This window comes from Canis lupus, chromosome 5 (assembly GCF_011100685.1).
Source record: "Canis lupus familiaris isolate Mischka breed German Shepherd chromosome 5, alternate assembly UU_Cfam_GSD_1.0, whole genome shotgun sequence".
NCBI classification, from domain to species: Eukaryota; Metazoa; Chordata; class Mammalia; order Carnivora; family Canidae; genus Canis; species Canis lupus.
In genome coordinates, this window is record NC_049226.1 from 35,852,194 (window position 1) to 35,879,844 (window position 27,651).

The window sequence follows — 27,651 nt, forward strand, 5'->3', positions numbered from 1 at the left end:
AGAGAGCAAAAGAGCATGAAGTTGGGGAGGGACAGAGGGAAAAGTTACCGCTGAACAGGGAGCCCGATGTAGGACTCGATCCCAGGATCTGGGATCATGACCTGAGCCGAAGGCAGATGCTTCACTGACTGAGCCACTGAGGCACCCCCAAATTTCTTTGTTTTTTTTTTTTTTTTTTTTTTTTTTTTTTTTTTTTTTTTTTTTTTTTTTTTATTTTATTTTTTTATTTTTTTTTATTGGTGTTCAATTTACTAACATACAGAATAACACCCAGTGCCCGTCACCCATTCACTCCCACCCCCCGCCCTCCTCCCCTTCTACCACCCCTAGTTCGTTTCCCAGAGTTAGCAGTCTTTATGTTCTGTCTCCCTTTCTGATATTTCCCACACATTTCTTCTCCCTTCCCTTATTTTCCCTTTCACTATTATTTATATTCCCCAAATGAATGAGAACATATAATGTTTGTCCTTCTCCGACTGACTTACTTCACTCAGCATAATACCCTCCAGTTCCATCCACGTTGAAGCAAATGGTGGGTATTTGTCATTTCTAATAGCTGAGTAATATTCCATTGTATACATAAACCACATCTTCTTTATCCATTCATCTTTCGTTGGACACCGAGGCTCCTTCCACAGTTTGGCTATCGTGGCCATTGCTGCTAGAAACATCAAATTTCTTTGAATTTAGAGAGATGGGAATGAGTGGATGGGATGAGACCCCTCTAGGAAAATTAAGTGAAAATATGCAACACAAAGACATATACCGATGCTTTATTTTCCTTTTAGTTTGAAAATTAAAGAAAGGATTCAACAAGTGTCTAGGCAGGGGAAAAACAAAGACAAAAGAAACACAAGAAAAAAAAAGCTATCTACAAAGGATCACCAGTTAGATTTGCCACAGACATCTCCATGATGCAGATGATGTGAATTCCAGGAGAGAATAGCTACAAAGCCAAACAGAGACAGAGAGATAGAGAAAGACAAAGACAGGGAGAGACAGTCAGAGACATGAGAGAAAGAGAGAGAGAGAGGGAGAGGCCAGCCCCACACTCAGGGGAGGGAAATGTTTTGTTGCAAAAACACACCAACCCACCAAGGTATTGTTTGCTTGTCCAGACAATACAGAGGCTCCCTCAGATTTGTAGAGATTCCGCAAATGCATACCTGACAACCGAAAAAAAAAAAAAATGAGTCATAGAGTTCCCAAGACAGGACACTGGGCTCAAGGACCCTGGATACTAGTCACAAGTCCAGATCTAAATAATGATTGTCAGTGCAGTCACAAAACAATGTAAATACGATCCTTGAAAGGAAAATAAGGGAGGGACACTGTAAGGATAATCATTGGTCAATAATCAGGGGGCTAAATATTTGAAAGCCCTTAACAGGTAAGTCTGGGAGGGAAGGGAAGGAAATGTAAATACTTGGTAACATCTTCCTCCCATATGTATATGTCATCGAGGATAGTTTTGTTATGGATTTTGATAATATAAAAGACTTGGGCTTGACAATATTTCTCAAGTCGAAAGTAATTATTATAGGATGAAAATTAACATTTTAGGGGAGAAACCAAAACATGGTCTTATAAAACTAATGCTAGGAAATAAACAATCAAGGAAACATAGAAACCAAAACCAAAAACAAAAAAGAAACAAACAAAAAAAAAAAACCCAAACAATAAAAAATGAAATATGCAGAAATAAGAACAAACAAATCAAATCTGAGATAAAGATAAATGGATTTAACTCCTCTGTTAAAATACAGGCTTTCAAGAAATAATGGATCCAAAAATAAAACTTTGCTTTATGTTACCTAGAAGAAATACACCTACAGCTTAATTACTTGTAAAAAAAATTTTTTTTAAGAGCTAGACAGAAAAATACCAAGTGATACAAATAACTACAAAAATTTTTTTTTAAAGGGAGTCGTGTGTAGGGTTCCAAACCACTTCTAGGGTGGACTCATTTTTTTATTGACCAAGTAAATAATCCACATGGAGAGCTAGTGGACCTCTCTCTTTGTGCACATAATAACATCACAGCAAGGGTGCCTGGGTGGCTCAATCTGTTATACGCCTGACTCTTGATTTCAGCCCAGCTCGTGATCTCAGGGTGGTGAGTTTAAGCCCTGAGTCAGGCTTAGTGCTCAGCATGGAATCTGCTTAGGATTCTTTCTCCCCCTCTCCCTCCGCCCCTTCCCCACCTGTGCATGTACACATGCGCACACTCTCTCTCATCTCTCCAAAATAAGTAAATAAGTAATAACAGCACATCAAAATATATAAAGCCAAGGTAGTTGGAATTGAAGAGAAATTTTGACAGAAATAATAAGGAGGAACATTTCTCAAATGAGGCCATCGTGATCTGCATAAATATTTAATAGTTCAATATTGACATCACTAACCTACAAAGAAGTCAAAATATTTTCTTTTCCTGTGACCACGGGATATTTACAAAATTGGACCATACGTTGGCCTCTGAAGAAAATGTCAGTGAGTTGACCAAACAAAAATGAATGAGAACGAGGAAGTCCCTTATTTGTATCGGAATGTAGGAAGATACAATTAGAGAAATCTTTGGAAGTTAGCAGGGCTTAACTGATGAAGATTTTTTAAAAATTCACAAAGCAGACGCAATTAGAGGAATTGACTCTAGAATTGTGACTTCACCAGAATACACATAAAATATATGAAGCGGATGTCCATGTTAATGAGAAGTCACTAGAGAGAAGGACACAGGTACACAAAGGTAGGGGCGCCTGGGTGGCTCCATCAGTTAAGCATCTGCCTTCAGCTCAGGTCACGATCCCAGGGTCTTGAGATTGAGCCCCACGTTGGGCTCTCTGCCCATGGGGTAGTCTGCTTCTCCCTCTCCCTCTGCTCCTCGTGCTTGCTCTCTTTCTTTGAAATACATAAACTATTTTTTAAACAAATACACCTAAGTGGGGTGTGAAATAGGGTAAGAAACCACAGATACAGAAACTAAAATCTCTTATGCACACAGAGAGAGCAACTTTCTAGGCAACCAAATATTACCAAAATTGACTTGTTAAGAATATTTAAAAGCTTTAATTGGTGAAAAATCATGGAAAAAATTGAAAAACTTATCAATGAATTGCCCACACACACACCCCCCCGCCCACAAGGAAACTGAGCAGAGATAAATTTGCAGGCAGTATTGGAACCTCAGGCCACATACTGTCATCGAAGTGAATCCATCAGCATGCTGCTTTTCCAATCAAAAGAGTTGGCTATGTTACCCTCATACTATCAGCCTCTTCTCCATCGTGGCTCCGGGTTAGCATACCTTAGGTCTCCCACTATTGAACAAAAGGGGGAGACCCTTCTCCCTGATGTTCTTCTGTAGGTACAAGCACATAATTATCTTCCTTTCCCCCACGTTTTTAAAAGAGAGTGTTTTCATTATCAGGATAGGTTGGACAGACGGGAAAGGTGCCTGGACGAGACTCGTTTTCACAGAGAGGCATAGGGAGGACCAGGGCAAGCTGTGGCCCAAGAAGGGAAGGGCCCCTGAGCTGCCACATGGAGGGGTGCACCTGCTGGGGAAAGGTTCTCTCTTTCAAGAAGCCAGGAACCATCTGATGGGCCATGAGAGTGGAGGACGCTGTGTGTGTGCACAGGGGCTGGGCACACTCAGCATCCAGGCCGTCGGTGGGGAAGGCCTCTCCCTTAATCATCACCCGCCGGCTCTGTGTTTGCCAAGCCCGTGGCATAGGGTCCCAGGAAATGCGCGGAATCTACAGACACACAGATAGCCCGGAGCTTGGGGCCCTTGCACATGGCCTTGGCGCCCTGGGCAACCCTTCCTCAGCTGGATGAGAAGCAAGGGGGCGTTTTGGGGAGATTATTACGGTAATCCAATAATCGTAATCGTGACCTAGGAGAACAAGGGGAATCAGGTTGGCCCCAGTCCTCGGGGAAGACCGGGAGCCAGGGAAAGAGAGAGAGAGAGAGAGAGAGAGAGAGAGAGAGAGGCGGTAGAGAGACTTTGCCAGGGAGCAGAGATGCTTTGCCAGCACTTTTTCTAAAACGCTCCTTCTAAATGACTCTGGATTTGTGTTTTTCATTCAGACTGGATGTGCTAAGGCATTTTCATTTTGCTCCAGCTCCCTCCCACCCTACCTTCCCAGCAAATTCCATCCCGGCACTGTTGATTTCTGTCTTGCGACCATTATGGAAATCTGGCTTCATTTCTCCTCCTAATTTATGATCTTGTTAACATGCCCGCATGCCAGATGGTCCTGTTCTTCAGGTTGCGAGTTAATGAGATAAACAAAAACTGCTGTAAGAAGCAAACAGGGGGAGGGTTGGTTTTTTTTCTTCTTCTTCCTTGAATGGGCTTCTCTGCGTTCCTCCAAATGTGCTTCAAGGCCTCTGCCACCAGCTCCCTGGGATTCTAAGCAGGTGAACAGCGCCCCATGGCACTCAAGTGGTCACTGAGAGGTGAGCCGGTCCTTTCCTGTGGCTCTGGAATTCTACTCTGGAATTCTGTCCCAGGAAGAGATGGGGTCTCAGTATCACTGGCCTCTGGAGTCTGCCATAGTGCTTGAGGAAGCCTACCTGTCCTTCCTTCTGTGGGACTGTTTGCTCACCCCCAGCGCTGCACCTAACACGTTGTACTGTGATTGTTGATTCTTCTTTCTTCCTACTCCGTTGTAAGCATCCTGGGGCCAGAGACTATGGCTTTTGCCCCTGAACCTGGAATGCCTAGCACAAGGCCAGACACCTAGTTGGCGAATATTCAACAAATGATTAGGAAACATCCCCGAGGTAAATACGCAAGGAGGTGAATGGATAAATACACAGTACAGAGTGGTGTGTGTCAATAAGACAGGCTGCCAGACACCCCAGCCCCGAGCGGGGGCTGGGCCACGTGATCTTTAAGGACCCTTTCCATGCCAGGAGAGACAGCACCCAAGGTGAGACCCTTATCGGACCCACTGAGGTAGAACTTTCCATCATTCTTCATTCACCCTTCAGTCTGGCATCTGGGCTTTGGGAGGAATCTCAGGGGGCCATCTTTTATAACCTGCTTGTCTTTATCAGCTGTCCACATACCATCCTGGGAAGGTAGCGATCCCACCCCCAATATGGAAGGGAGGCAGACTGGCGTCACTAAGTTAACGCTGGTAAACTGAGGCAATCCGCACAATTGGCGTTTATAGCTCAGCAGTCTGCCAGCTAGGCCTGCCGGCCACATCCAGTACCATCTGCTTTTGTAAATAAAGTTTTGTTAGAACATAACCCTGCTGTTTTGGTAATGTATTGTCCATGGTTGCTTTCGGATCACAGTGGCCAAGTTGGACTTTGTGAAAGGGAACATATGTAGTCTACACAGCCTAAAATATTTACTCTCTAGCCTTTTGCAGACAAAGAGCCTGAATTTAGGGAAAACACAGGAAGCCCTGTGTGCACATGTGTATGGGTTTGCAAAAGTACAGATGGACCATCGCCTTATCTCCCACCAGGAGGCACCAAGAGCCATGGCAGTAGATGAATGAATGATGAGTGGAGCTTCCAGGTGTAGCAGTTCTTCCGCTCGGTTGCCCAGAGGATATGACAGTCACTGGGCCAGTCGAAGTCTGTAAGTTAGGTTGGAAATTATAAATGTTCACTGTTTGTAAAACAACCTGGCTTGCTGGTTGATCACCGTCCACCATGATCAGGGCCCCCAGGGCATGTGGTGGGATTTGGTTGGTAGGATGTGGGGCAAGGGGAGAGCTGGTTGTGTTCTTGTTCTAATGCCACCATCCAGGTACGCAGGAAATATCACCCCAGTGTAGACAGCAGGAAGGAAAAGCAGGCCCCTGCGCTAATTCACTCCTGAGATTAGGCTTGAGCCAGAAGAACCGGATGATAGAATTCCAAATAATAGGATTAGCCCAGGCAGAGTGCACTAATGCCCCCGACTCTTTCTAAGGCTAGAAACATTTCAATTTAGCACTCAGTTGATGCCAGGACCCTTTTGTAAATACCCTGTCTGCCGGTCTCTTTAGGATTCCAGCTTGCAATGAAATTAGCTTGTATTGCCCCCTCCCGGGAGCCTGGAGTCTGGTCTTAGGGATGTGACCCTTCTTGACAGCAGGCACTGGTCATAACTTTCCATCAGGCCAGCTGCCTTATGGGCCATAAAATGCCTCTCAGTGAACAGAAGAAGCCCAACCAGATGTTGGCCCATGTTGCCTTAGGTTCAAAAGTTATTCAGATCTCATTCAGACTAAAGGGTGAAAGTCTATCTTTGGATCGGTTTGGGTTTTGATCAGGGCATTGGCACCCAAGAACCCAGTCAAAACTATCTCCTATGGAGAAAAACCTTCCTGATGTTAATTCTGCCCAAAGCCAGCCCTGGGAGCCCTCAGCTGTCTGGACAGACCATGAGAAGCCCCACACATTGCCGAACAGGATCCAGCGACTAGCCTTATGGAAATCTTAGTGCTATTTGCAATTAAGAATGTTTGGCGATAAGAATGGTCTGAATCATTGCCTTTACTGGTGGGGAGGATCCTTCAACACCACCTTGTTCAACGTCCTCATATCAGAGAGCTGAGATGGGTACCTGCAGCCAAACTTAGAATTCCTGATTCCTAAGCCACGCTGCCTCTTTGCGTTACTGAGAACGCTCGCATCTTCAGAAGCCCACCTCAAACTGAGAGTGGGGAAAAAAAGTATATGAATGGGTGGCCTCATTTTACTGAAAATGCTTGGGGTATGGACTTCAGGCATAGCTGGATCCAGGTGTGCAGCTGGTGTCGTCAGCAACCTATCTCTGTCCATCTCTCTGCTGTGCTCTGTTCAGTGCCGGCATTGTTTTCACACGAGCTCCCTCACATCCTTCCAGGCTGGCACTTCCCACAGAGAAAGAATGTGTTCCAAGCAATGTGTTCAGAAGTCCCAGGCCTGATGCTCATTGTCGCTGATTAGCCTCACTTGATTGTGTGGCTGCCCCTGAGCCTGTTGCTGCTGCTGAGGGGATGTTATATTCATGGCCCCTCCTGACGCCACGTGGACAGAGAAGGGGAAATGGGTCGTTCCTCAGAGAAGAACAAGGGACTCGTGGTTTCTCTTCCAGAGGAAGAGATGGGAGGTGCTTGGAAGCAAGAGTGAGTGGGTATTCATGCTGCTCGAGTCGGTCTCTGGAGCTGCTTGATGTTCCTAATTTGGGTGTGTCCATCCTCCTGGCTTGCATCCTTCCCACGCAGGTCTTTTCCTTGCTCACCCTTGCCTTAGCTGAGCCTCCTCTAAAAGCTTTCCTACTCACCCCAGCATAGCCCTGAGCTCTGTGATCCCTTCATTGATTCCCTAAATCATCGCCTCCATTTAGGGAGCAGTCCGCTCCAGACCACTTGTTCGTCTCTTAGCTACCCTGACTTTTAGGGAAATTTTTCTGTTCATGCTTGTTGTCGTGGCTTTTTCCCCCCTCTTTCTTTCTCCCACCCTGATTGCTGAGTCTCTTCCTCCATTTAAATGATTTTTCACACATCTCCCAATCTAATCAACCAAGTTTCTGGAGTGCTCTTATCCATCATCGCTTAAAATGAACTCTCCCTTGAGTATATAGGTTTAGTCCTATTTGCATATAATAATAACATAGTGTGGTCCTTAAGTACGTTTTCCGTAATGGGATGTGATACTTTATAGTTTATATCTCATTTGTTCTTCACATTAATCCCCATAAAGGAAGCAATGGCCCCATTTGTCAAATGGAAAAGAAAACAAAAACAAAAACAAAAACAAAACAAAAAATGCCACTTTAGAAAGCCTCAGTGTGCTGAAGGTTGGCGCTAGGAAGCAGGGTGGGTGGGGAGGTGGCAGGGTTGGGACTCAACCACTGAGGCTGGTGGGCTTCTGTTTCAATCACACAGATGCCTAAGTGAGCTGGGCATAGACCGTGGCTCTCTAATCGGGGCCATGGTGCTGCCCTGGGGACATCTGGCAATGCCTGGAGACTTTGATTGACCTAACTGGGGGTGGGGGGGGGCGGTACGGGAGGAAAGGGGCCAGTTTACTGAAGGAAAACCAGAGGTGCTGCTAAACGTCCCATAACACACAGCACAGTGCCCCCCCCCCCGCCCAGCCACCCCCGTACACAACAGAGTCATCTGGCCCCCAAATGTCACTAGCGCTGAGCTTAGATGCCCCAGCTCAGGAGTCTCCAGAGAGAAGTGTTTCCATCTGTAACCCTCTAATGGTCTTCCCTTCTGTCCTCAGCCACGTGCAAACAAGACCAGCCATTACATTATTTCGTCTTCATCAGAAGGGGTGGGACATGCACAGGCCTGAGTGGAGGAGTCGTCTTTCCACCATCCATTCTGGTTTTCCCACGATGGGAGCATGCCCCGGCTTTGGCCTGTGCTGGCAGAGACAAGGGGTGGCCGCCTAGCTGTAGTGCCGTGGGGTCCCCCGGAGAGAGTAGGAGGCAGAGGGGAGGGGGTAATTGTGACTTTAGGGGGGGTGGGGAGGAACAGATACAGAGAGGAGGAAGAGCTAAGGAAGGAGGATGGAGAGCCTGGGGAGGACGCCTGGACTTGGCTGGCACGAGAGCATCCCAGGTCAGAGAGGAGCGAGGCCGGGGCCTCCCTGCTGCCTCTGCAAGCTTCAGGGAGTGTGATTTTAATGGGAGTCTAATTAAGTCAGAAGCAGTTCCCATTATTCACACTCTGCTCCAGTGGTTTCTGAGCCCACACACCCCGCCACACTCTGGAGAGGCTCCATCAGTGGTGACTCTGGATCTGTATTCGCTGCAGAAGGAAGTGGGGGAGTGGTGGTGGTGGGGCGGCCTGGCTCCCGGCCGTTGGCAGGCAGACCTGGACTCAGCGGCCTGCCTTCCTGACCTTTCCCGTCTCGTTTCCCCTAGACCCAGATTGTGCGGGGTTGGTAGCGGGGTAGGGGGTGCAAGAGGAGTGTCCGTTGATGAATTTGTGTGTGGCTGAGAAGTGGCAGGAGGATGTTCCTCTGCAGGAAAAGGATCAGGTCTGATGACCTCATCCAGCCAGCTGAGGCCCAATGAAAAGAAAGGGCATTGCCCAGTAGCTTTGTAACGTGTGCAGCATACTGAGCCTGGGCCTCCCTGGGGGGAGATGCAGGCCAAGTGCAGATGCAAGACTCAAACTCAGGCCTCGGGCCAGATGCCGGCCTGTGAGCACAGAAGGAGAGCCTCCAGGACCCCTGGTTTCTTTGGGGTCCCGTTAGCTCAGGGCCACTGTCTCACTGTTAGGGGAGAGTCTCCCCAGCATCAAGACTCTCTAGGAAAGAACCAGGCTAGGGGTTGAGGGCAGTGGGGACCTAGGGACAGACTCAGCCCCATAACTTACTGAGCCGCCTGGAGGGAGAGGCCTGTCACCTATAGAAGGAACCACGAACCCTTGCATGGAATAACGGTTGTATGTGGGGATTTTGCCAGGAGTTGGGTGTAGCCAGGGAGAGAAGTTTGAGTAAATGGAGCCCAGGCAGCATCCCTTCTGATTGGGATATGAAGGAGTGATGGGAGGAAGGGCTGGGAGGCCCCACCGACCAAGCCCACGCCAACTCAAAGATTGAGGTCTCATTTTGTGAGGTTCAAGGGAAACTCTGGAAGGTTTTGAGAAGTGAAGTGTGATGTGATTAGAGTCCAATCACTCCATCTGGGAGAGGGGTGTGTGTGGGGAGAGGGTGGGGGTCCTGCCTGGAGTTCCATGTTCTTTTTGGGGCCTTTCCAAGAATGCCCAATCAAAGATGGGTGAGAAATACGGGGTGCTGAAAGGTCACAGAATGTTCCAAATGCTTAACTTCTTCCTCAATCGAGGTCCAGTTGTACCAATGGCTACAACAGCATTGGATGAACGACCCTAACCTTGACTCACAGAAACCGTGACAATGATGATGGGCAAGCTGCCAAAGCTTTGATGGGTCCCTAGAAGGTGGTCTGGCTTAGGAATCAGAAAGTCTGCGGGTTTAAACCTCTCACAGGTGTATTTCAAAGCCTCAGCTGTCATCCCTAAAACTGGGTGGTTGTAGGGAGGAAATGCAGGCAAGTGTCTAGCATGGAGCATGGTGCGTGGTCAATGCTTGGTAAATGTTCGTCTCCTCTCTGCCCCGTTTCCCCCTTGCAACATACCACTCTGTGCATTAGGCCTTGGACCCTTCCCTGATCCTCCGAGCACTAACATTTATTAAACTTTTCCATGAGCACCAAATATGTTCAGAAAGCTTTGACTAATGAGCATTGTGAGTTCGGGGGACCCACCCCCACCAATGCCTCATCAATACAGCAGGGTCGGCTCCTTCTCATGGTGGCTACTTGGCTGGCCAGCCAAACATGATTCCTGGAAGGAGATAAAGCACCTGCTTCTTGCCTGGCACCTCTCCGCTCCCCAGCACACACACTTTCCACCCGCCCAAACTCCTGTGGTTTAAGAGAAGCCACAGCTTCTTCACCTCTGACCCATCAGTGGGGGGCCCAGGCACAGGGTACCATATAGATAGGCACTGAAGCTACAGCAGTAAGTTAGGGCTGGATGTGCCCAGGCTCACTGACCTCCAAGCACCTAGGCTCTTCCCCCAACCCTACACAGCTCCGAAGTGCAAGGGTCTCTCAGAAACCCTGGCCTTGGGGCGCTTCAGTCAGAACGGGAAAGGAAATAAATGCTTCACTACACAGAAAAGTAATTGTAACATTCCATGTATTGCATTCTGTGCCTTGTATTTTTTTCTTGCTTGTTCTTTTTTTTTTTCTCATTTGAGTCTAATTTCTCATCTGAGTCAAAAATTATTTCATCAGAGAGGTGGTGATTAAATCTGATAATTAGGAAAAATACGAATTAGGTAGTCAGGCTGCACACACATGAGGCAGTCCTCACTTGTTGGAGACCGGGGATCAGCCAGGGGCCATCTCGGGCACATGGGGGTCACAGTCCACTTGCTGAACAAGACTGGGGGTCTCTACCCCCCTCAGGGGGGCAGGAGGAGGGGATTTTTCTTCCTTCACCCCCATTAGCTCCCATGTCCCACCCTCTTCCTGTTAGAATCCACTGCTCAGGGGTGCCTGGGTGGTTCAGTCAGTTAAGCGTCTGCCTTCAGCTCAGGTCATGATCTCGGGGTCCTGGATCGAGCCCCACATCGGGCTCCCAGCTCAGCAGGGATCTGCTTCTTCCTCTGCCTTGCCCGCCACTCCTTCTGCTTGTACTCTCTCTCTCTCTCTCTCTCTCTCTCTCTCTCTGTGTCAAATGGATAAATGGCGTCTTTAATAATAATAATAATAATAATAATAATAATAATAATAATCCACTGTTCAGACTCCCAATCCTATTTCCCACCTCACTCTATGATTATTTGGTGTTCTTACCCGGATCCTCTGCTGCAGTGAAGCACCATCCAAACCTAATCCTTGGTCCCCTGTCTGCTTCTGAAATCACCGGTCACTTAAGAGCGAAGGTGTCTGTAGGTAAAAATGCACCACCCCTGCACACCCACAGGACTTCCAGTGAACAGGGAGCTTCAGAAGGTGACAGGGAACTTAAGTTTTCTCCAAGTGTGGTCTATGGAGCTCTTGCATTGGGGTTTCCAGGGGAAACTGCTGAGAATAATGGAATAAGCTCAGCTGGAATGAAGTGAACACATCAAAGAATCGAAGAAAGATAGGGCTAGAAGATCAGTTTGGAGCCACTGGGGTTGGGGGAGCTTTTGTATGCCTGGCTGAGGGGTTGATACTTAGTTTGGTAGGAAATGGGGACCCATAGTAGGATAAGATTCTGACACCCAGTTCAACTCAGTTCTGACACTTGCCCTGAAGGTAGCATCAGATCCCACAGGTTAGGGGTTCAGTCCCACAAGACTTTGCCCCACATACCACAGAAGCCAGTTGCAAACCCAGGTTGTTACCTGTGCTGCTGACCAGGTGGCTATAGATTGGAGACTCCATCTACCCCTTTCCGTGCATTCGGTCCATTTATTAGAGCAGTTTGGAACTCAGAGAAGCACCTTCCTTCCTACATTACCAATTTATTGTGAGAGGAGATAACTCAGGAACAGCTGGACGGAAGAGAGGCACAGGGCCAAGTATGGGGAAACAGTGCAGGGTCCCTGTGCCCCTCCCTGAGCCTGCCACTCTACCAGCACCTCCATGTCCTCACTAACCCAGAAGCAATCTGAATCCAGTCCTTTTGGGTTCCTATGGAGGCTTCATGACACATAGGCATGATTGATTAAATCATTGGCCAGTGGTGACTCAACTCAATCTCTAGCCCCTCTGCCCCTCCCAGGAGGTCAGAGGATGGGACTGGAGATTCCAACCCTCTAGTCCCATGGTCTGTTCTCCAGGCAGCCAACCCCCATCTTGAGGTGAGGTCCAAAAGTCACCTCTCTAACATAACAACAGACACCCTGACCACTGTCAGGAGTTAGGAAATTCCAAAGGTTTTAGGAGCTCTGTGCTGGAAAGAGGAATGAAAACCAAATGTATATATTTCTTACTATAAATCACCATATTACACAAGGACACAGATGAAGCTGAGCATAACTAGCAGTGATGTCAAGCAGATTCCTCAGGCTAAGCCAGTGGCTCTTAAACATGGTTGTGCATTAGAATCACCTGGGAAGCTCTCAGAACACTTGGTTCTTGGGTTGAAGTCTGGATCAATTATAATAATATGTCTGGAGCTGGAAGCCAGTCATTAATATTGTTCAAAGCACCCAATATGCAGCCAAATGGAGGATCATGGGGTTGACGATGACCTACCTTCTGATCGGGTGAACAACCATTTTGGGTTTGCCCAGGAATGAGAGGTACCTTGGATCATGGGGAATTCAGGACTAAAACCAGGAAAATCTGGGCAAAGCAGAATGACTTGATTGCCCTGCCTCTAGTAGACTTTGTGGAGCCCTGTCTGGGAGAAATCCAACCCCAGGGTGAAAGCCTCTTGTCCATTGTCAAGTCTATCAAGTGCATTGTCTTGGAATCAGAGCAAGCCAGGTTCCATCATTCATAAGCTATGTTACCTTGGGAAGGCTGACTTCTCTACCAGGCACTTCAGTTCCTTTTCTCTCTCCTTCCTCCCCATCTTCCCTTGGGGGTCATAGAATGAGCTGCATTCTGTGGGTGGTGTGCTCCAGCACATGGTGTCAACTGGAACCAACTTCCACAGAGGCCAAGAGAACTGGGGACTCTTGGCAGGTTTCCAGAGAAGGGTAGGGGCTGGGGGGAGAGAGATAAGATAGGCTTGCCCATGCCAGGGTCATGGCTGGCCTGGGTGTCTGCACAAAGAATGCATGCCCTCCTCCTTCCACCTCCTTTCAGTGCTGATTGGCAGACTTTAGTACAGAGGGGCCTTGTATCCAGGATCTTCCCTCAAGGCTCCTCTCAAGGCAACTGCCTACATCTTCATCCCCTAGGTATGCCCCTGGCCTGGCCATATTGTATGAAGACTGCAGACTGCCAGGGCTCAGCCATTGTCTGCTGTCCCTGACACAGGCACAGCCACCGCACCATCCCTCCAAGAATTAAGTGAGCATGTTGGCTCATATGTTTTTGGTTTGCATTCTCCCCATCCCTTTAGTTTTAAACCATCAGGGGGTTGATTTATCTATAAAATGTGTAACAGTTGTGCTCTTCTGGCTGCGGCCCAGACTTTTAAATCACACAGTTAAAGCTGATGGAAAGTAGTATCAATTATTAAGGGAGGCTGCATCTGGTAGATTCCCAGAGACCTTTCCCAGGGCCCCTCTTTCTTGTCTGGTCCTCCCCCAAACTAAGCCAGAAGAAGACCAGAAGCTCCAACTGAAAGTCCACCTGTTCATCTGTTCGTCCATCCATCCATCCATCCACCCATCCACCCATCCTCCATCCTCCCATTCATCCTCCCATCCATCCTTCCATCATCCACCCACTCATCTTTCCATTCATTCATCCATTCTTTCATCTTCCCATCCATCCAGCCATCCATTCTCTCATCCATCCTTCCATTCATCCATCTTCCATCTTCCCATTCATTCATCTATCCTTTCATCCTGCCATCTTATCCATTCATCCATCCTCCATCTTCCCATTCATTCCTCCATCTGTCCATTCTCTCATTCATCCATCTATATCCATTCATCCTCCCCTTCATCCATCTATCCATCATCCATCCATCCATTTATCCATCCATCTATTCCACAACTATTTATTGATGGCCTACTGTGAACCAGAAGTGATATGGTGCCTGCTGTCCTGGTACTTACACTCTACTTGCAAGAAAATTTAAGATTCTCCAGGCAAAATCTCCTGGGAACTGACAGGCCTTCCCTATGTGCCAACCCGGTGAGATTTCCAGATCCCCAGAAGGGTGCCTCTTCTCTTACCACTGTTTTTACCCCAACCAGTCTTCTGCTACCTGAAACTCCTTTAACACCCTTCATCATAGATGAGGCTTAAAGCAACCTCTCCAAGAGTTACTGTCTTGATTTGGATTCACCATAGAGTAAAATTAACAGAAATTACTAGCCCAGGCATGCCTGGGTGGCTCAGCTGTTGAGCATCTGCCTTTGGCTCAGGGCATGATCCCGGGATCCTGGGATTGAGTCCTACATCAGGCTCCCTGTGGGAAGCCTGCTTTTCCCTCTGCCTCTCTCTCTCTGTGTCTCTCATGAATAAATAAACAAAATCTAGAAAAAAAGAAATTACTAGCCCAGGTTGTAAACTCAAGTGACTACAGGGCCAGGTGGAAAACAATACAAAGTGGTGAGGATCATGGCAAACTGGAAACCACAGTCCCATTTAAAGAAGCCAACCAATTATTGATCTCTCTCCAATTATCTCCATGTGGGAATACAGATCCCATGGGACTGCATCTTCTCATTTTTCAAGAGAAATCAGGAATCCAGATTTTGTATATAATTTTTAAAACAATGAAGACTAAAGAAATACTGGTGAGGGCAAGATTCAATTTGCATGCCACCTCCCCTAACTGTAGACACTAAAGTATGGATTCTAGCCCGGTCCTAGGCCAAGCCCCTTTAGAGTCTCTTCTCAGGACCAACTCTGATAGGGGATGCCCTGAGGACTTGGCCTGGAGAGAGGAGAAGAGAGAAGAGCATCATGGGCAGGAGAAGTAGATGAAGGAAAAGGAGCCTGCACTAACAGACCAGCCTGCCGCATGTTCTGAGATTGCTTCTAGAAATTCTTAATTCTTGTGCCTCAGCTGTCATTTTCACGTGCCCTGATTTTCATGAAGTATGATTTGTGGGTTAAAATAATCACTCTGGCTGTTGTGAGGAGAAAGGCAGGCTGTGGACATATCCAAATGAACAGGACAATTGTTGGATAGGCTACTGCAGTGGTCCAAGCAAGAGCCGAGCAGCTGAGCACTATGGCTAAGAAGCATCAGCCCAGGATGCTGGACTGCATGTGGACAGAGAAGGCTCCCCAGACACTTTGGGCTGCTGGCCTTGCATATGGCAGTGTGTTGGTCGAACCACCAGGGAAGTGCTCCTTCAGGAACCAATCACCTCTTATCAAATGTTTATCCAAAAATCTTCCCCTTGGTTCTGAAGCTGGCCACAAATTGTCATCAGCCATGTTCCCCACAACCTTGAGCTTTTCACCTCATCAGACTTCTCCCTCCCCCTTTCTCATCCCTGCAGCTACCTTATTTCTTGTTTCCTTCTTTCCACGGGGCCTTCCTCTTCACCTTCTTCCCACATCTCTTCCTCACTACCGGGCTCCGGCCCATGCAGCACTACCTTTGAGTGTTGTTAAAGCCCATTTCTCCACTGGGGACCTGCGCTCCTAGCCTGGATTTCGAGGAGCAAGTATTGGACTTTATTTCTTTATATATTAATCCCCAGCTCCCAGGAGATGCTTAATAAAGACAGCATTTGCTGAAGGAAGTGTGGAAGGGAATAGGGACGATGGGTAGGGAACTCTTACTGATTCTAGCCTAGCAGCCCATCACTCACCTCTTCCTCTTCTTCCTCTCCTATACAAGTGGAAATCCACAGGTGGGTCATACTGAGGACACTGGAGTTCTCACACAAACTAGAAAGTTGTCTTCTGTGCTTAAGGCTCAGCCCAAGGGGTGCATCTTGTCAAGCTTTCCTTGGGCTGGTCCCCCGCACCATCCCATCCCTCAGACCTCAACATAACCATGCCTCATCCTTTCTCATCTTCAATGAGAATCAGTTAGGGAGTGTAATTAGGGAAAGAAAAAGAAACAAAGGAGGAAGGGGGAAGGGAGGAGGGAGTGGATGGAGCCTGGCCTGTGGGACCAGACAGACCCCAGTTGGAATTCCAGCTGAACCACGTCATGACCCATGTGACCTTATAGGAGCTGCTCTTCCCCTCTGTGCCTGTGTCCTCACATTTATAAGAGATCTTTATAGGGGCTTCTGGGTGGTTCAGTCAGTTTAGCATCTGACTCTTCGTTTCAGGTCAGGTCATGATCTCAGGGTCATGGGATCGAGGCCCATGTCAGGCTCCACACTCAGGACAGAGTCTGCTTGAGATTCTCGCTCCCTCTGCTCCTCCCACTTATGCTCTCTCTCTAAAGTAAATAAATAAATATTTTTTTAAAAGATATTTATAAGAAGATGGTCCATGAGGCTCCTGTTGGTTCATTTTCAATGCCTATATTTTTCTAGCAGGGCTAAAGAGTGGAGATGGGTCTGAGGGCCGGGGGAGCAGCGTCTGGATAGAGAAGGGCCTTTGATCTTAGTGTCACTGAGATTCTTGATGAATCCCAATCCCCCCTCCACCACCCCCACCCCCCGTTGTCCCCTCAAATCAGCCTGACCGTCAGCTCTCCTGGCCTCATTATCTCTGTGGTCAACTACCTGCTTCTTTTCTCCAAGCCCGGCCTTTGAGACCATTCTAGAAAAGTCTTTGAGGTTCCCCAGACCTTTTGCCCTTAGATGTAATAAGACTCTGCATATTGTGGTCATTGTCAAAGATATTAACAGCAATGGCCGAATTTTAATTGGCGGATGCTTATCAGCTGACACTCGCTCTGTGTCCCATGAGGGAATGCATACCCGACGGATGTAGCCAGCACCCTGTGCCTCTGAGCTGCGTTCTCTGTGCATCTGCATGCCCTGTCAGCCCCTCTGTACCCCTTCTGTTCGCACGTATGCCCTCTGCAACCTTCTGGTACCTACCTCGCTGTGTATTTAACCTTGTGCCAATGTTCCCGGTGCAATAAAAGCAGAACCAAACGAACACGGTGACTTCTGGCGATTTTTAAACCTCATGGGAAAACTCCTTTACATGGGATGGAGGCATGTGTTCTTTTTACCCAAAGGCAATGGGTTGGACAGAAGTTCCCAATGACCCTGGAAGGTCCGTGAGCCTCTTGGCACCTATGCCCGAGGTTGGCAGGTAAGAAGGGGGCTCATGTACGAAGGAAGAAGAGGGGAGGAAGTCTGACTTCACAGGCCTGGCAGGTGTATGTGTGTTGTGCACGAAATCTCAAAGTGCAGAGCAGAAAATGAGGTGGCTGTTGGCACTCGGAGCTTCCTGGTACTGGTGGAAGGTCCATGGCCTCTCGCCTTCAGTGGACTTTTTAGACCACTCTGCAGAATTTCACCTGGAGAAATGCTCTTCCATCATGAAGAGGAGGCTGTCTGTCCCCCCTACTTTACTGTCCCTTCCCTGATCATAAAAGCCCAAGGAATTTCTTTTCTTTTAAGATTTTATTTATTTATTCATGAGAGACACAGAGACATAGGCAGAGGGAGAAGCAGGTTCCACGCAGGAAGCCTGATGTGGGACTCAATCCCGGGTCTCCAGGATCACTCCCTGAGCCAAAGGTAGACGCTCAACCACTGATCCACCCAGGCATCCTAAACCCAAGGAATTTCACTCATTTAAGACAGACCTGTCCCAAGGTTTTGATGTAGTCCTGCTGTTAAGGAGTGAAGCCAGCCTTCCTGGCCTAGGTCTGTTAGTGGTTAAGGAATGCTCCCTTGGACATCCCTATGTCTACCCTGCCACTGGCCCCCAGTCATGACCACCATAGGTGATGTTCACTGGTGGGTGCTCCATTCAAGATGGAAGACATGGCGTCTGGAGGGCTTGTCCCTTCTCTGCTTCCTCCCTGGCTATGCGCTTTTATGGCTTCCTTTTTATTCATCTGCCAGATACCGATTGATTGAGTCACCAGGCACTGGTGTACTGTATGTACCAGGCACTCTTTTTAGGTAGCTGTGTACAAGCATGAACAAGATAAATATGATCCCTCCCCTCAAAGGGTCTATCCTCCAGTGGGAGGGACAGACTATGAGTAAGCACACAAATAACACAGATGCAAGTTGTGATGAGGGTCCCAAGGCAACAGGGAACAAATGGGTGACATGGCTTAGGCTCTGGATACGGAGTCAGGGAAACCCTCCCGAGGAAGGAAAATGTGTGCTTGGAGCTAGGTGACAGAAGAGAATCAGCCTTGAGAATGCCAGGCAGAGGAACGCCATGGACACATGCTCTCAGGTGGGGATGGAGTGGCCGTGCTCAAACTACAAAAATGGGTGTGCTTGGCTGGAGACATGCGTGAGAGAGAACAGAAGGAGCAGGGCTCAGAGGGGAAGACGAGGCCCAAGGAGATGGGATGCCATAAGCCATGCTGAAGAGCGTAGGTGTTATTCTGAGCACAAGCAGAGCCGATCCTCTGGATATGGGCCCTTTAAGGCACAACCTACATGTTGTTTGAGAAACCAGATGGGAGGTGCGATGGGAGAATAATCGAGGATGACTCCATGCTGGGGGCTGAACCAACTGGATGAAAAATGGAAGCCCTTGAGTTCATCCATCCCCTTTTCTCCCCAGTCCTGAGCATCCCCAACACATGGCCCATGTCCGCTCCAGCCTTCCCATTGATCCCTACCATCCTCTTCCCACTCTCCCCACCCCAAAACATGAACTGGGATTCCCAATGCCCTTCCCTCTGTCTCCCCTGCAGTCTGCCTGGCTCCTTGCCTCTCTGAGGGACTCTCCTTTGCAGGTGATCAGATCACACTAAGTCTCAATGAAGCACTCATTTGTCTGAGCATCACATTAAAAGAGTCTAACTCAATCATCCTCATTTATAGGAATAATGAGCACTGGGGACAAGATTTGATACCTGAATGGGATAATAGCACCATCTTAAAATCCTCCCAGGGAGGTCTGACGGCATAAAGCATTGACTGACTCTCAAAGGCTGGGGAGACGGGGAGGGGGGGCAGGGTTGGGATTCAGACTCCATGCCTACACAAACTCAGTTTCTCAGAGAATCTGGATCAAAGATGGTGTGTGAAAGCCAAGGTCTGTAACTGGAAGTGTTTACACACCCCAAGCATGCACAGAAGATGCTTGGCCACTGTGAGGAGAGGCTTTTCCTCAGGCTTTACCTTCCAACCCCATTAGCGGGAAATGTAGTCTGATTCACTCAAAAGGCACACACCCGTGGTCAGCTATGGCATTGCACACGGCCATACCCGCACAGTCATACCTTCACCATCTCTAAAGTATTTTGGCTTCTGCCATCTGGTTGGAGGCTCCCCACAAGTGTGTGTGGCTGACGGGGACAGAGAGCTGTGGAAATGCCCCAGAGGCTGCCCAACTTCCTGGGAGTGTGAGCAGAGCAAGCACTGTTTCACACCTGTGGGGAGCTGCTTGCTGGCTCCACAGAGATGTCCTTCCTCTCCCCTTGGGTACCCACTGCCTGCCTGGAGACTCTGCCCCTCAAGGTCATTCAGGATGCCCTACAAGAGACCAGAGCAAGTGCATTAATGCCCAGCACATGACAGTGAGAAGCACTGGGCTAGACTTTCCCCATAGGGAATGGAGTGATTTAGTGGGGAGGTGTCCCACTCTGGGGTGGAAGACAGGAAGCCAGTGTGGCAGGAGGCAGAAATCAGGATGAGGAGGGAGGGAGCACAGCTTCTTAATGTTCTACGGTCCGAGGGATGCTTTGTGTGCATTGCTCTAGGTGGAGGAACAAATTGATCACTTATGCCTTGGGGGGAAAAGAAGCTCTGAAAGCAGGAATCTGTGAAGGAAGCGGCAGACATGGGGTAGGACGCCGGAGAGGAGAGAAGGGGAGTCTGTGTGGAGTGAGAGGCACATAAGGGGGGAGTTGGGGAGGGAAGCCACGCTGCCTGTGTGCAGCTTGCACAGAGCAGAGCCCTCAAGGGACACAGGGGAACTGGGGATCCCTGTCCCCCAGCCACATCACGCACTGCCCCTTCCCCAAAACTCGCTCCTCTGATTCTTTCTTGAAACCACAGATGAGACACCACCTTCTCCAGGAAGCCTTCCCTGAGGCATACCTTCCCTACAGGGTCCCGGTTCCCCAACGAGGCCACTGTAGCATAACCTGCCCACCCCCTAACCTGGGTGCCTGAGTGGTCAGTGAGTCCTGGAAGCAGGCGGCAGGTGGGGTGGGGTGGGGGAGGAGAAGCATCAGCTTCTGCTCTAGCTTTAGTTCAAGGCTTTCCTGGGTTGGACAAGAATTTTCCCAAGCAGCACCAGCCGCCTGGTCTACCTTGCTGAGCGATGGGGTTGGCCCACAGCCCATGAATGTGTAGGTAGCACTCTAAGCCCAAAATCCTGGGATCCACCAGAGGGGTGAGTATAATCCTTGCTCAGCCTGCCTGGTTCCTGTACAGAGGTTCAGAATGTGTCCAACGGGGACCCCTGTTTTCACATATGGACCAGAGTAGAAACAGTACAAACATTTAGGAGATGGAGGTTTCAACCAGAGTTGAAACCAGATCCCACAGCTTACCAGCCACCTTGGGTTGGGATGAATACTTTCTATCTCCCAACTGAGTGCAGATAGCAGGATCTAGCTGGTGTGCTAGGATGCACTAAGCAGAGGGCCTGGCCCCTGCAAACAGCACCCCACATAGCAGGCATTATCATGCTTGTCATTGTTGGAGTTGGTGCTAAGGGTCAGGTTCTAGAACATTCTGCCAGAATTTCCTGCCCCAGTTCTGCCATCTTCTAAAAACACGTCACCTCAGACAAGTTCATTTCCTGCCTCGGGCCTCGGTATTGTCATCTGTTAAATGGCGGAAGAGCCCACCATCCCCCAACCCTCACGCCTTCTTCTAGGGCCCGGAGTATGAAATGAGATAGTGCACCAACAGCACTTAGAAACCAGCCTTGGTGCTCTGCGAAGGTTCTGGTAAATGTTCCGTTAGCACTGTCATGCTTGTTATCGTTGAGCCCAATGTTACTTAAACTTTCAGAGCTATATAAAATTAGGTCACAAGACAGCAAAATGATGCAATCTAACACTCTAGTGCACGATCCCCTCATTGATTGTAAATTCATAAGCCCATCCCGAGCGCCTTCGGCATGCAGAGCACCATGCAGGTGCGGAGCATAGACCAGACTCCTGCTTTAACCAGACACAGACGCTGCTTCTCCGCTGGTAACATCCAGTCCAGTCCTGGATATGCAGATAAGCCAGAGGCACAAGGATGAAGGCTTTGGGGTGCAGTAAGCAGAACACTGCCCCGGGAACCAAGAGACGCAAATTATTGTTTTTTTAAGGTTTTATTTATTTATTCATGAAAGACACAACAGAGAGAGGCAGAGACACAGGCAGAGGGAGAAGCAGGCTCCCTCTAGGGATCCTGATGCGGGGACCCCAGAATCACGACCTGAGTTGAAGGCAGATGCTCAACCACTGAGCCACCCAGGTGCCCCAAGGAATTGTTTTTTAAGAAGCTTTTAGATGATGGAGTGGGTGCCCAGGGCAGACCTCTCTGCTTGCTTGGCCCGTCTCTGCCTCCAGGTCCAGCTGCTCAGCCTCAGCTCTTGGGATGGTTCTGTGCGACCTCAGACTCCCTTATAAGGACAGCATCCATCCCATGTGCATCTTTGGGCTTTACATAAACGTCTTATGGGATGTGGCCAATGCCCAGAGACACAAGAGAGGTCAGCCCCCAGGGCTCACAGTCAGCCAGTGTGGGACGAGAGCCAGCTCACGAGTGCTCTGGCAGCTCTTGCCTCCATGCACGAGGCCCGGAGGACCCTGCACATTTCTCAGGAGGGCCCTGTGCGCAGCACATGTCCTGCAGCCTCCATGCACACATCCCTAAATACAAGGTTTGTTTCCCTTCCTTACCTCGATCCTAGAGGCTATCCCCTAAATGAACAGTGTGCACCCACGTCCTTGGCTCTGCGCTTTTGGTGGTGGTGGTGGGGGGTTGCCGAGATGAAGGAGGGCTGGTCCTTCAGGTAGCACAGGGGGCTGCGAAGGTGGCACAGGGAGCTGCGAAGGTGGCACATGGATCTCTATGGACCTCTTTAGAGACTGCGGAGGGTGGTGGTGTCTCCACTAGGGACTGTGAAGTCAGCAGGAAGACCCGGAATTCCCTCAAATCCTTCTACTTGTATGTCAAGGGGAAGGGGGGTGTGATATTGCCAGGAAAACCCTTAAAAGGTACTTCCCATAACCACTAAGACTCTGCATTTCTTGGATGCCACAGTAGAATTTCTCACCTTAGGTTGAGTTCCTTAGAAGCTGAGGCTGAGATGGGATTCTTGGGTCAAGAGTTTTCTTGGGAGGCATTTTTTTGTTTTGTTTTGTTTTGTTTTGTTTTTCAAGGGAAAGGAGGTAAGGAAGGAGACCAGGACAGGGGAAGAAAGCTGAGCAAGGGTATGGGCTCAGCTGGAGAAGGGCCTCCATCTGGCCCCACAGAGAACCCGGGAGCACAGAGTGTGGAGTGTTGATCATACCTTGAGACACAGGGATGGGCGTGGTATACATCTTGTCATTCAGACATTGGCTAAAGGCTGCCTTCGCCCCAGCATTTCCCTAACATCAGGGGTCCAGATCCCGACCAGAGAAACCATCCCAGGAGCTGGGGGGTACATGCATCAGCTCAGCAAAGAAGTCTCCATTGATGAAGCTTCCATTGCATTGCCCTTAGTCAGGAGCTCCTGGTCTATGAGGAAGATCCTATTTCCTTCCAATTCTTCATGACACAGAGACTTATGTTCTGACTGTATGCTTTGAAACTCCCCTTGTCCAGAGCTCTCTGTGTAATCTTTCATCTCTCCAACTGAGAGAGCTCAGGGGAGTGCCAGGGATTCTCTCCAAATATGGATTTTTAAGTATTACGACATCATCTCAGTCGTTAGCATGAAGATGCTTGTAAGTACCCCATCATTTCCTCTAGGATTCCCCACTGATAATTCCGAATCTTTTTATAAGCTGAGCATTTTCTTAAGCATCGCACTGTCTCAGAAGTGAGGCCTCAACCTTTACTGTAACGATCTCTGATGAAAAACTCTGGAAGTATCTGCCCCACCAGCCCAGGTGTCGGCAGCAGATGCCAAGATTCCTTGTAGAGTACCTCAGGGTCTAATTCCACACCATCTTCAGATCTCCAGTTTAAGACTCTAGGCCCCGGTTCCAGTTCTGCTACTCACCAGCCAATGACCCTAGACAACAGTCAACCTCCTGTGAGCTCATTCATGGGGATGGAATAAGATTAGGTTCCAGATGAAGGTAACAGTGGTTTATCCCAACCAGGTATTCAGGGATATGCTGGTGAACTGGCTTGGGGAGTTGGAGGGGGGATACCATGGAGAGAGAGCCCTGATATTCACATTTGCTGGTGTAAATATTCCCATTATGATAGCTGTCCAACTACCTGTGGCTGAACAACCAGCTTGCAAAATTCCTCAATATTTGAAAATCTGCTCAAGGGAGCTGGTGGGAAGCCTGCATCCTACCACTAAACCTATCAAAATGGTGGCTCCTGGTACCTGCCTATGCTTGTTGGTCAAATGTCTCAGGAAAGACATCACTGGGATTATTCCCAGCCAAGGGCTAGTCTCTGTGTCTAAAAGAGGGTGTTAAAAGGTTCTTGGTCTGATGCTTGTTCTAAACTTTCGTACTTGATGATAAAAATCTCCACTTGTGGTACGGCCAAGACCAACCCAAACTCAACACCTTCCGGTGAAGGCATTACCCTCAAAAACAGTGCTGAGATGTCCCCAGTCTTTGAGTTTGGGAAACCTGCTACTCCTGACAAAAGTCTAGAAGCCAGAAGGAGAAACTGGTATGGAGGATTGAGGAGGTAATTCTGTATTTAGTGAGTTTCACTGTGTAGGTAGCCATAAGATGATTGACGATGTAGCCTGCACCCTAGCGCTATAAACCAGACACAACTGCCTTTACCTTTAGTGTGCTTTCCACCCTTTCAATCTTGCTGTAGACAGCAGCCTCTGGTCCACCTTCCCCCAAAATGATCCGCCTACACCAATGACCTTGGGGCAGGCAGTGTCCTATTCCATGGGGATGTGCAAAGTAAGGTTTCAAAGTCCACCTCAGACCTAGCTGTGTGCCAAAGCTCCCCTGACCCACACCAGCTCCCCTGGCTCCTCTTTATACCCTCTTCCTATAATATGCTGAGAATTTCAGCTCCACCCTTAGGCATGCATCCTGACTCACCTCAATCCCAGCAGCCCCCAGATCCACCCTTCATTAACCGTCATGCCCCTGCACTCCGTGGGGTCTCCTCCTTGCCAGAGAGTTTATCAAAGTATTTCCTCCAACCCTGTGAATGGGTGTCCCTCCCCACCCCTGAACTTCATTCTTGAGGATTCTGTTCTGTTTCCAGGGCTGCAGGTACACAGTCTAGAATGTGCACACGATGGTGGCGTGTGCTGTCCATGGTCAAGAACGTGGAGTCTAAGCCCAGAGTTCACGGTCTGAAATCCCCACCCTCGACCATTGTCGCACATTAATTATGTGACCGATTTTATCTCTGCACCTCATTTACCTCTTTGTAAAATGGAGATGTTGATATTGTGAGGACAGAAGGAATTAGTAGATGGAAGACGCTTAGAACAGGGTTTAGGGGCCCCTGGGTGGCTCAGTGTTTGGGCATCTTCCTTCAGCTCAGGTCATGATCCTGGGGTCCTGGGATTGAATCCCCGCAGGGAGTCTGCTTCGCCCTCTGCCTGTGTCTCTGCCTCTCTCTGTGTGTCTCTCATGAATAAAAAAAAAAAAAAAAAAGAGAGAGAGAGAGAGAGAGAGAAAGAGAGAGCCAGCGTTTTTGGCACATGATGACATTAGCTCTCACTATGATTGGTAGAAGCCAACAATGAGAAAGAGATGGGCTCTTAAGTGAGTACTTTTTAAAGGGAAACAGGCTGAAGACAGAGGGTTGCTGGGCTGTGATTTGGTGAGTCAGGAAATACACATGCGCACAAATACACACACACTGTAATCTGTATGGGCTCATTTCACTTAAAATTTATGATCACAAATCTCAAACTGGGGTCCAACCTCCCCAACGATCCTATTATTTTTCACTAACAAGCTTTCTTTGCCAGTCTGAAACAGCCATCCTCTGCCTGGGGGGCACATTAGAATCATCTAGGGAGCTAAACTATAGCTAACTACAGGGTTAGTGATACTAAATGTAAACTAAACTGTGGTTGAAAACGATGTCGCTTTTCAACTAAACTATGGTCAAGACTATAGAGCCCAGGACCCACCCGAGACCCAGGACGTCACAACCACCACACGAGGGCAGGGGGCAGGGCTGTGAATCTCTTGCAGGTTCTGCAGGTGCCTCTTAACACGCAGCCAGGATGGAGAAATGTTCCTTTAAGGTGATCATTTGCTACCTTCTCCCTCCTCTAAACTCCCCCCCCCCCCCCCCCCCCCGCCATCTTTGGGCTCTCAGCTGATAAACTTGGCTTGATACTTCAGGGGGAAATTTGAAGCCATTCGAGGGAGACTTCTTATCTTCCCGCTGTCAACGCTGCTAAAGTGGCTGCATCCGGAGCCAAGTCTTCTCCCTTCTCTTCAACAGAGGAAGGTCCAGCCACTTCCAATAGCCCAAGTCCAGCTTCCCCACTCATGCATTGTCACAGAGCCTGGTCACTCCTCCCCCCTGCCTCCGCCCCCCTGCTCCTGCCATGTCCCTCTTTCTGCTCAGCATTTCTGTGAATCACTGCTGGTGGCATGCGGATATGCTCTGGTTTCTCTCAGCTTGGGGAACAGCCACCACCGCAATGAAACACACCCCATCTTAACTGCACATCTCACCCCTCCCCAGCTTCCACCCCTGTTACTGTGCTCAACAGGTGTCTATGCACCATGGGTGCCCAGCGTGATTCCTAACAGTCCAGGATGGGACACGACCAAGTGTCTGTTGATGGAAGACCACAAAAGCTTTTTTTAAAAATAAGATTTTATTTATTTATTCATGAGAGATGCAGAGAGAGAGAGAGACAGAGACATATACAGAGGGAGAAGCAGACTCCATGCAGGGAGCCTAATGTGGGACTTGATCCCAGGACCCCAGGATCATACCCTGAGCCGAAGACAGGCACTCAACCACTGAGCCACCCAGATGCCCAGACCACAAAAGGCATTTGACAGGTGCTTCCACATGGCTGAGCCTGGAGGATATTATGCTGAGTAAATTAGCCAGTCCCGAGAGGACCAATACTGTGTGGCCCCACTGTAAAATCCATAGAGACAGAATGTAGAAAGGTGGTTGCCTGGGGCTGGGGCAGAGGAAGGAATGGAGAGTTATTTACTTGGTACAGAATTTCAGTTTGGGGAAAACAAAAAGGACTCCAGGGATGGAGGGTGGTGACAGAACACCATGAATGCACATCTGGCCACTGAACAGTGCTCTTGAACATGGTTAAGATGGCATGTTGTATGTCATGCATATTCGCCGCAGTTACAAATCATAAGAGTAATAGTTGTGCACACCTGCTCTCCGCACTCTGATCTCCAGTGAGGTCCTCAACTCACAACCACACTGGCGCTGCTTCCCTGACCTGCTCTGGCCAAGGTCATGTTGACATACATGATTGCAGATGCAGTTCTCAGGAAGTGAGCTGCATGCTTCAGCGACGTGAAGCTCTCCCTCTGAGATGCCCTGCTTGTCTGGTTTCCATGACACCACGCTCTCCTGTTTTCTTCTCCTGATTGCCCTCTCAGTGTCAGGCCCTGGCATTTGGGGATGAAGGCCAAGGGTTCCTCAGTTGTCCCCTGGACCTTCTCTCTCCTAGTGGATACACTCCTTTCTCCAGGGGAACTCGTCTCGGTGTTTCCCTTCAACCCCAGACCGGTCAACCCCACTGCCTGCTTGACATCACCATCTCAGCGTTCTGAAGGCACCTCGCACTCAATGAGTTCACAAGAGCACACTAGAATGGCATCTGCCATTCGTCTCCACCTCAGCGAAGGTCAAGCTGTTCAGATCGGAGTGGCATGCCTCACTTCCTCATCCATATCTAATGCATCAGCAAATCCTCATCTCCCCTTCAAACTCGCATCTTGAATCGTTCCACTTGTCCCCATGCCCCCTACCTCGTTGGTACCAGTTGATGTCTTCTCTGAGCGGGGCTATGGTAGTAGTCTTCTCACTGCACCAGAAGCCTGATTCTTCTCCAACCTCATCTCAAGCCTCTCTGCTCCTTGCCCTCAACCTCTGAGCTCTAGCCACAGGTGTCATTTCAGCTTCTCAATTGTGCTTGCGCTAAGGTTGGTTTGACTCTTTCCTGCCCCAGGGCTTTTGTGCACACACACACACACACACATACATACACACAACATACATACTTCCTTCCGCTTTCCTCCTCCTCACCCCATGTCCATTTCCATGGCTGGCCCTTCTCATCCTTAAGACCGCTGCATAAATATCACTTCCTCAGAG

At 48.8% G+C, this 27,651-nt stretch overlaps 1 protein-coding gene across 1 annotated transcript in view; it reads left to right on the forward strand.

The window, feature by feature from the left end:
* The window catches only part of SHISA6 (shisa family member 6), a 278,442-nt gene that overhangs the window by 216,871 nt on the left and 33,920 nt on the right, over positions 1-27,651 (forward strand). The window lies entirely within an intron of this gene.